Source organism: Plecotus auritus (assembly GCF_963455305.1).
Source record: "Plecotus auritus genome assembly, chromosome: 1".
In the NCBI taxonomy this organism is placed as follows: domain Eukaryota; kingdom Metazoa; phylum Chordata; class Mammalia; order Chiroptera; family Vespertilionidae; genus Plecotus; species Plecotus auritus.
The window spans coordinates 77,749,641-77,759,626 of record NC_137770.1 but is presented as its reverse complement, the minus strand read 5'-3'; positions in this window follow the sequence as shown (position 1 = coordinate 77,759,626).

The following is a 9,986-nucleotide window of genomic DNA, read 5'->3' as shown; positions in this document are numbered from 1 at the left end:
GATGAGAGAGAATCATTGATTGGGTGCCTCCTGCACACTCCCTAATGGGGATTAAGCCAACAACCCGGGCATGTGCCCTTCAGTCTACTGGCTGAGGCTCTATCCACTGAGTCAAACGGGCAAGGGCTATTATTTTTAAACTAGAGCCCTGCTGCATGAAATTTGTGCACTATGGGGGTCCCTCAGCCCAGCATGCACCCTCTCACAGTCTGGGAGTCCTCGGGGCATGTCCGACTGATGGGGCTAAGCCGTCAGTTGGACATCCTTAGTGCTATGCTCACCAGCCGTGAGCCTGGCTGAGCAGTGCTCTCCCTGTGGAAGCGCACTGACCACCAGGGGGCAGCTCCTGCAATGAGCATCTTCCCCCTGGTGGTCAGTGCATGTCATAGGGACCAGTTGTTCTGCCATTCGGTTGATTTGCATATTAACCTTTTATTATATAGGATTGCATTATCTTTTATTATTCTCTTTATGGAATTTGATTTAAAAATATTGTTTACTTGTATATTGCACCTTGAGTGTTATGGTGAGTTACATCAGACCTGTTGTTCAGGTGTGTTGACATTAAGTAAAGAGAAACAAAGGGAACCTAGGAACTGACTCTGGGAGCTCATCATGCTCATTTGTTATCAGAATCAAGAAGTTATATTTAAAAATTTGATTTGTTCAAGCTGTGTCAGGCCCCATCAACAGTCTTAGATATTTTATCTATTTAGTTTGAACATAGATTCGTACAGTATGAGGGAACTTGCCAAACAACTTCATGTCAATCAATGATAGGAATGGTTGAAGTAATGTGGACAGACTCAGCAATGACAATGATAATATCATAGAAATGTCTATTTCCTAGAGAAAGAACATACTCTCCACCTGTTCTCCAGTTAGGGTTTGATATTTCATGGCTCACGAGAGTGTCCCATCCTTTGATCTCTTCTGAGTTGAGAATTATTAATTGCTCATGTTGTGATTCTCTTTATCTGTTAGAGAAGACAGGAAGGAATTTTGCCTCTTTCCCATTTTTTATGCATCATTTGTGACTGATAATCTATATTAAAGTGATTAATTTGCATGTGAACACTATGAATACATGTACCTGTCTTCAGGTTTAGTTTGACGGTGTGTGTGTGTGTGTATGTGTGTGTGTGTGTGTTTGGTAGTATTGGAAGAAAAGGTCATAAGTACAGCTAGGTACATTTTGGCAAAACACTTCAATGTCATAAAGCAAAACTTAGTATTTTTCTCTTTTAAGACAATAAGACCATACATTTAATCTATTACCAGCTGAATTGACTTGAAAAATATTATTTCTTTAATTTTCTTGGCTTTGAAAATTATTTCTAAATTCTTCCCCCCTCCTCACAGTCCTGTACTTTTTAAAGATACCCTTGCCAGTAACAGTGGGTCTCCAGGTACCTGCTGTATGAAGGGTGAAGTAAGGTGGCACACATAACCTTAACAATTCTCCTCCTTTTAACCTTCCTGTAAAATCCTTTAAAGGACAAAACATTATGTTTTACTCATGTCAACAAAATTCAAAAATGAATTTTCTTTTTAGAATTGGTTCAAAACCAGAACAGTATGTTCTAAAGGATATGTATGACCTTATGCTCTACCTCAAGAACACAGGACAGGAATGATTATTCAGGTGTGGTTTCCTGACCATGTCATGCAGGATGGGGTTTTTACTTCTAGACTTTTAGAGAAGTTATAGAGAATGAACACATAGTTCACCACTAAATCAATTTTCCTTGGAATCAATGTGTCCTTCTTGGAAAATAGAGAATCATATAGACTACATTAATGTGCAGAATTTGAAGGGAACACTCTAAGAACAAGTTACATATTTATGTACAGGCATATGTGTATACACATGTTTAATAGTCTAGTATAAAAGAATCCATAGGCCTGTATTCAAACGTAAGTGCACATATTCATATTTTGTGCTCAAACACAATTCTGACATCATTGACACTTTGCATTGGAATAGGACAAGCTGGTGTTACCAAAGAGGAAAATTAATACTCTCAATCCTTAGCATGTGTATGGAAGCCATACAATTCAATATAAGCATATTGTCAATACAAAGACAAACAAATAGCATATGTATCCTATTAGATCTGAATCATAGCAGGGAGTCAAGCTAGTGGAAAATACAGTGCATCCAACTTTGAGCATTGTCAGTTGTACTCATGAATGACTTATTGTATGTCTGGTTCCACTCTAGTTCCTTATAATTTATACAGGGTTTTTGTACATTCTGCTTCTTCCCAAATTAGCTATCTCCATAAGAGGCTCATGCATTATGGAATCCAGGGAGCACTTGGGACCAGTCTAAGAATTCTGTGTCCATGGGAGAAAAGCAAAGAATCAGTGTCCACCTAAATGTACAAAAAGTGCTGGTCCCTAAACATCAGAGGCTCCTCAAATCCCACCATGAAAAGTGTAATGGTTGGTCTTAAAAAGTATGTGTCTGACAATTTGGAATAGATATAAGCTGTCAGGAAGCTGAGAAGCCTGGCTGATTAAATCTTTGTAGGTTTGCTGTTTCTCCAAACAATCCTTACAATATCTGACACTTTATTGATCATCAGGAAGGGCTGTCTTCCACCCACCCCCACTATGTTATTCAGAAAAATATAAGAATTAAAGCCAATTAAAAGTAAAAAAATTAAAACCCTAGGGTGTCTACAAGTTCTTTACTCAGACAAGATTAAAAAAAAAGATATTGCAGACCTTTATGGATTCCCTTCTTTATTTTATTATATATATATATATATATATATATATATATATATATATATATATGCCTAAGCAACCATTATGACTGAACGAACTGAACAAATGGACCGACCAGCTGGCCCTCCCGACCAGCTGGTCAAACTCCCATGGTCCCTCCCCACTGCCGGCCAGCACCCCAATATGCCCCGATTGCCAGCTAGGCTGAGGGACCCCATCTGTGCATGAATTCATGCACCAGGCCTCTAATTGTGCTCAAATACAATTCTGACATCATTGACACTTTGCATTGGAATAGGACAAGCTGGTGTTACCAAAGAGGAAAATTAATACTCTCAATCCTTAGCATGTGTATGGAAGCCATACAATTCAATATAAGCATATTGCCAATACAAAGACAAACAAATAGCATACACACACACATATATATATATATTAGTAGCCCTGCGCACGAATTTGTGTGCCAGTAGCTCACCAGTAGCTTGCTGCCGCCCTTCTGTAGCTCCCCCCACCCCCCCTCCCCCGCCCCCCTCATAGCTTGCTGCCCTGCTCTCTCCTGTAGCTCTCTGCTGCCCACTTGTAGCTCACTGCCCCACCCTCCTGCTGATCTGTGATCCAGTCATTACGCAGTCGGTCATTATGCTTCATGGCATAATGACTATCTGCATATTACATTTTTGTTATATGGCATATACATACTAGAGGCCTGGTGTACGAATTCGTGCACAGGGTGAGGTCCCTCTGGGTGGCCTGCAGGGATCGGGCTGAAACCTGCAGTCCAATGCCGCCTGCAGCCCCTACCTGCCGCTCCCGCTCATCCTGGCCCCACTCTGCCTGCCGCAGGCTCGCGCCCAATCAGTCAAGATTGGGAGAGGCTCATGCTGCCACAGCAGCACTCGCCAACCATGAGCCCTGTGTCCGGAAGTATGTATGTATGTATATATATATATATATATATATATATATATATATATATATATACACTAGAGGCCCGGTGCACAAAATATGTGCACGGGAAGGGGGGTCTCTCAGCCCAGCCGGCACCCTCTCCAAACCGGGACCCCACAGGGATCAGGCCTAAACCGGCAGTCAGACATCCCTCTCACAATCTGGGACTGCTGTCTCCTAACCACTCATCTGCCTACCTACCTGATTGCCTCTAATGCTCACCTGCCTGCCTGATCACCCCTAACTGCCTCTGCCTTGGCCCCTGCATGTGGGACCCAGGCTGGCTTCACCTGGGCCAGCCACAGGCACCTGGGACCCCTGATTGCCTCTAACTGATCCCCTCCCAGTTTGATTGCCCCTAACTGCTCCCTTGCCTGCCTGATCACCCCTAACCGCCTCTGCCTCAGTCCCCACACCTGGACCTGGGCTTCCCTCTCTCTGGCTGGCTGCAGGCACCTGGGACCTGGGGGGGGGGTCACTCAGCCCAGCCTGCCCCCTCTCACAGTCCGGGAGCCCTCAGAAAATATCCTAGTGATGGCTTAGGCCCACTTCCCAAGGGGAGTGGGCCTAAGCTGCAGTCTGGCCTCCCTCTGTGGGAGGTGACCTGGCCAATTAGGGGAAGGTGTGCCCCCATTATCCCAGCCACTGCTGGTGCCTCTGGCCTCCCTCTGTGGGTGGTGACTGGGCCAATCAGGGGAAGGTGTGCCCCCATCACCCTGCCACTGCTGCTGCTTCTGGCCCATCACCCCGCCACTGCTGCTGCCTATGGCCTCTCTCTGCAGGAGGTGACCGGGCGATCAGAGGAAGGCATTGCCCCCATCACTCCACTGCTGCTGCCACTGCTGGCCTCCATGGTGCCCTGCCCTTGCAGCTGCTACAGTGGAGGCCTGCCTTGTGGCAGCAGCCTGCTCTCAGCCCTCGCCTTCAGCCCTCACAGTCACTGCGGCTTTGTCTGGAAGGATGTCTGGTCTAATTACCATATTACCCTTCTATTAGTATAGATATATATAAAATTATATGAAAAGCCTGTGGTCGTCATGCCATCATGTCGTAATGACTGATCAGCAGGAGGCTGAGTATGCAGGATGGGCGGGACTGCGCGCATGGCGAGGTGCGTGTGGGTGGGCGGGGACTTGACTCTGGAGGACTTGACTGGAGGCGTGGGTCAGTTTCTGGGTCACGCCTCCTGCGGCGGTGGCGGTGGTAGCCATGGGACTCTTTCTGGGTCCTGCTGAGTCGCAGGACTCTGGGTCCTGGGTCTCACGTGATTTTGCGTACTGGGCCCCTAGTGTGTGTGTGTGTGTGTGTGTGTGTGTGTGTGTGTGTGTGTGTATGTGCATATATATATGTATATGTTTATTTCAGAGAGGAAAGGAGAGGGAAAGAGAGATAGAAACATCAATGATGAGAGAGAATTGTTGATTGGCTGCCCTGCATACGCCCTACTGGGGATCAAACCTGCAACCCAGGCATGTGCCCTGGCTGGGAATCCAATGTGGGACTCTTCGGTTCACAGGCCAAAGCTCTAGCCAGTGAGTCAAACTGGCTAGGGCTGGATTCCCTGCTTTTAAATTTCAGTTTTAAACTTCAGTATGATTTTAGTGAGATTTTTCTACTTTAGAAACTATATTTTTGAACCTATGTAGAATGGATGTTTTGAGTTCTATATGATATTAGGCTAACCAGTTGAAAATTTAAATATTCAGTCAATGCCACTTCAATCAATGAATACATTTCTGAGAGAACAATACATTTTTTTATGAAAACTAGACATAAGCTCTAAAAACAGACAGGTTTGATATATTTTGTTCACCGTGTATCACTAGTGACCAGACTATAGTAGGCATTCCATACTTATTTGTTGAATGGGACAAATAAATGAATGCTTTGTGACATGTCAGAAATAGAACACAGCTCTGGACAGGTGATCTGTTTATCACAGTGGAGGTTATTTCTCTCTGTGTATGCTCAGAAATCCAGAGGAGAAATCTTGAGGCAACTTTTAATAAAGGATATGCTGCTCTCTGATCTGCTATTGTGTATAGTCAGAACAGGTCAAAGGGGGGCTGTTGGGGATGTTTTTGGCTGCACATAACAGAAAACTGCTAGTGGCCCTACCTGACAGCGCTCTTTCTCCTGCAGCAAGAATTCTGGGAATAGGTAGTATAGCGTAGGTGTGGCAGCTCAAAATTGCCACTAGGAACCTCAGTTCTTTCTGCCAGACATAGTTTGCAGGCTTTTGGCCTCAAGCCTGGCATCTTATGATTACTGCCATATCTCACACCAATATTTTACTAGACAAAAGAATGATAAAGGAGTGAGGAGGTAGTTAGGAATGGGTGGTGCTTGCATCAGGAAAGCAACACCTTTCTGTGTACATTCCAGAGAGAAGGGCTCTGTGACATGATTTAAGGGGTCATAGAATGTGGGAAGACAAGTGTTTCCAGCTGGACAGTTTGCTATATCTCCAAGAAGTCGATCTTATGACAAAGGGAAGTGAGAAAGGATGTTGGGTAGGCAACCAGCCATCTCTGCCCCAGAGGTGAAGTGAGAAATTAGTTTACTTGTCAGCATATAGAATCTGAACAGGTCTTCTCTGATTTTACCCACTGATGGTTTTTTTTTTCCTAAGCCACAAATGCAGGATTTTCATCCTGTCTTAGTGGCTTAGGAAAAACAAAAAACAAAAAACAAAAACCCAACACCACCACGTTATTGCCTTTGTAGTGCCCTGAACTTAGGGTCTTCTCTCTTCTGGCTCAACTTCTTCCTTATTTCTCTTTTCAAAACCACTTTCTCTAAACAGCTCTCTGAGAAGGAGTGTCATAAAGAAGTTTGTAGCAAAATGTGAATGGTTGACAGTATTGTTTTATGTTGTTCCATTTGAAGGCTATTTGAAGTTAATGGGATAATTGCCCAAAATCAATCTCTTATTTTAGAAATTACTGAAATGGTGCCCAAGTGGGAGATTTTTGAATAGGGGAATTTTAACCTGAGTTATGTAATCACTCATGTGGGCAGTTGTCTTTCTTATCTATGTGTGGGACCTTGTTTTTATTTACCAAGAATGGTATAAAAGTGAGAATAATCTTATCTTTAATACTTGACAATGTGCCAATGAAATGATGATTCCTTTAGCAGCTGACCTCTGTGAATCATGTAATTCCATGGTTCTTTGTTCACAAAAATATAAACAATTTAATAATAGTCAGGAGTTGGAAGTGCTCAAATCTTTAATAATGTCCTGGCCCTTTCCTTATGTTCAGTATTTTTTCATCAGAACAAACCTTTCACTAACATAATGTAGAGAGACGTTTGGCAGAAAGGTATAATGTAAACTGATCCTTTGTAAATTAAAAAAAAAACACCCAGAAAAAGAGGATGGAATAGACTGTTCATGAATAAAACAATGGAGACTGTTGTTGTAGGTGTTCATGAAATGTTGTATGTGCACTCAGAAAGTTTTTATAGTCTTCAGACAATTTGTCTTCACCTAGAAACTACACAGCTTTATCGTGTACTTACTGCTTACCACCTCACTTGCTCCTATAATTTTCCTTCTCTGCCTGCAGGCTTAACATTCTTGGCAAAGAAGAATGCTTATGGGAAATATTCAGTGACTTCTCATTGAAGCAATTTTGTTTCATCATGAGAACCAGGCTCAAAGAGTATAGCTACAGACCCCAGAACAACTTCCTTGGTTTTACAAGGGCTCTGAGGGACCCTTACACCTCAATAATATGAGCAGAAACTCTCCTTCTTAGGTTTCACTGAAATGCACCCCCTACCCCTTTACTCACATTGCTAGAAGACCCTGCCTTTAGAGAATTAGAACCTGGGCTCCAGGCATATCTGGACAAGATATATCTGAGGGGGCATTGTTTCTGCTGTTACTTGTTCTAGAATACCCACTCAGCCCCATCCTACTATCTCCCATTCAGGCCTTCTTGTAAGGCTGTATAAGGTCTTTCTTGCTTCTGGACTATATAACATGCCCCAACTTTTTGCTCCCAGACAGGAGTGGGGGATGAGGATGTGCAGAATAAATGTAAATGAATCTTTTTAAAGAATTGTAAAGGGACAAGAAATGTTAGAGAAAGAGGTCTTTGCTCACACATGGAGCACATTGTTCCTGACATTCCACAATAACCCTCTCAATCTCAGACAAACCTGTCCCTCAGGAATGCCATAAAAATAGCCCCAATTAGCAGAATATAATTACTTGAGTGGAAATCATATACTTGATGATGGACCTCTCCTCCAAAATAGCATGAGCTCTTGAATAATTTAGAAGGCAAAGGCAATTCAATATAAGAGGACCCTCCTTAGAGTTGGGGGACATTGGTGTCTGTGCTCATGCTCGTGGTGCTATGAGGGGGGATTAGAATTAGGGAGGTTTAACTAGCTTTAAAGAGGAAAAGAGTTGGTATTTTCAACCTATAAAAACCTCATTTAAAAACATAGAATGTTTTAAGATCCCAGATAGAACAATGGAAAAAGGTTATGAAGAGACAACTTATGTGGGAGAAAGTAAAGACCAGTAAAAAAGGAAAATGTTCCCTTCGGGAGGAGTCCAAGACATGCAGAGTCAAGGACGAATATGTACTCTGATGGTCATGGCTTCTTTTTTTTATATGTTTCCCTCCAACATGGCTATACTCCTTCTAATGTTGACTGGCCATTATCCTCCTTTGGTTTCATGGAGGCCCTGGAATGCACCCCCCTCCCCAAGATCCAGATTGGCTTTAATCTGTTCCTTCTAGCTTCAACCTTTTCACAAGCCATCCACCTTACAGCTTCTTACTGCTAGGGAACTCTTAGTAGACAGTCTTTTGGGGGATGGGTTGATAACAGCCTGACAGCTCAAACCCAGCCATCCTACTCAAGATCTACCTAGAAAATTGAGGATCATGGTCAATAGTGGTATGCAGGCTTTCCCTGACTTCTCTCATACCATCTTCCTCTAGTCCTTTATCTATACTCAGCATCAGACATTCTGCTGGTGTAGTAGCCTGGAAACTTTTAAATAAATTATCAACAGTTGCCAAATTAGTGGGAGACAGGGATGTTTAGATAGTCATTGATCATAATTCCAGAGCTTTCCTCTATTTTGGCGAGAAGTATGCCATCTTGGTTGTTGTTGCTCTTCTTCTTGTTTTTGTAAAGCAGTAGCCTAAATTTTCAGCTTTATAAACTTTGCACTCTCAAAAAAAAAAAAAAAAAAAAAAAAAAAAGACACTCCATATTTGTCATACCCAGTCTTTCTCTTATATTGATCAGGTTGGTGGTGGTCTTTGTGGTTATGTTGAAATAATGTCTCTTATAAGCCTAGAGGAACGATGCTGTCTCCAATTACAGTCATGCCTCACTTAACAATGAGGATATGTTCTGAGAAATATGTCTTCAGGCAACACCCCAAACATATTGTTCATGTCAGAGAAAACCAACTTTTCTTCTGAACCACATATCCCTCCATTTCTTATAGAAAATTCAACACAAGAGAAACCAAGATGGCGGCATAGGTAAGCACATAAACTGCTGCCTCGCACAACAATTTCAAAACTACAACTAAAAGACAGAACGGACACCATCCAGAACCACAGGAAAGCTGGCTGAGTGAAAATTCTACAACTAGAAGGAAAGAGAAAAGCTCACAGAGAATTGGAGGTACGGCAAAAGGGGCTTTGTGAGCGCAGAGAGTAAGGGTGGCTGAGAGCCTGGCTGACTTTCTCTGGCGGAAGGGGGAAGGAAGCCTCCGACCGCACTGAACCCCAGTTCTGACTGCACTGAACCCCAGTTCCGGGCGAACCCCTGGGGACCCACGCTCTTACGGGGAGAGTCTGGACTCTCGGGCGGAGACTCGAGCTGGGAAAGGCAGAAGTCTGAAGGCACGCGCGGGCCAGTGCGCACAAAGGCTGCGGAGGTTGCCACAGGCTTTCCCTAGTGGAAGGGAGTCAGAGGCTCCTGACTGCACTGAGCCCCAGTTCTGACTGCACTGGACCCCAGGTCCAGGTGAGTCCCTGGGGACTCACGCTCTTGTGGGGGGAATCTGGACTCTCGGGCAGAGACTCAGGAGCCAGGGAAGGTGGAGGTCTGAAGGCGCGCGCGTGCCAGTGCGCACAAAGGCTGCGGAGGTTGCCACAGGCTTTCCCTAGTGGAAGGGAGTCGGAGGCTCCTGACTGCACTGGGCCCCAGTTCTGACTGCACTGAACCCCGGTTCCAGGCGAGCCCCTGGGGACCCACGCTCTTGTGGGGGGAGTCTGGACTCTCGGGCGGAGACTCGGGAGCCGGGGAAGGCAAAG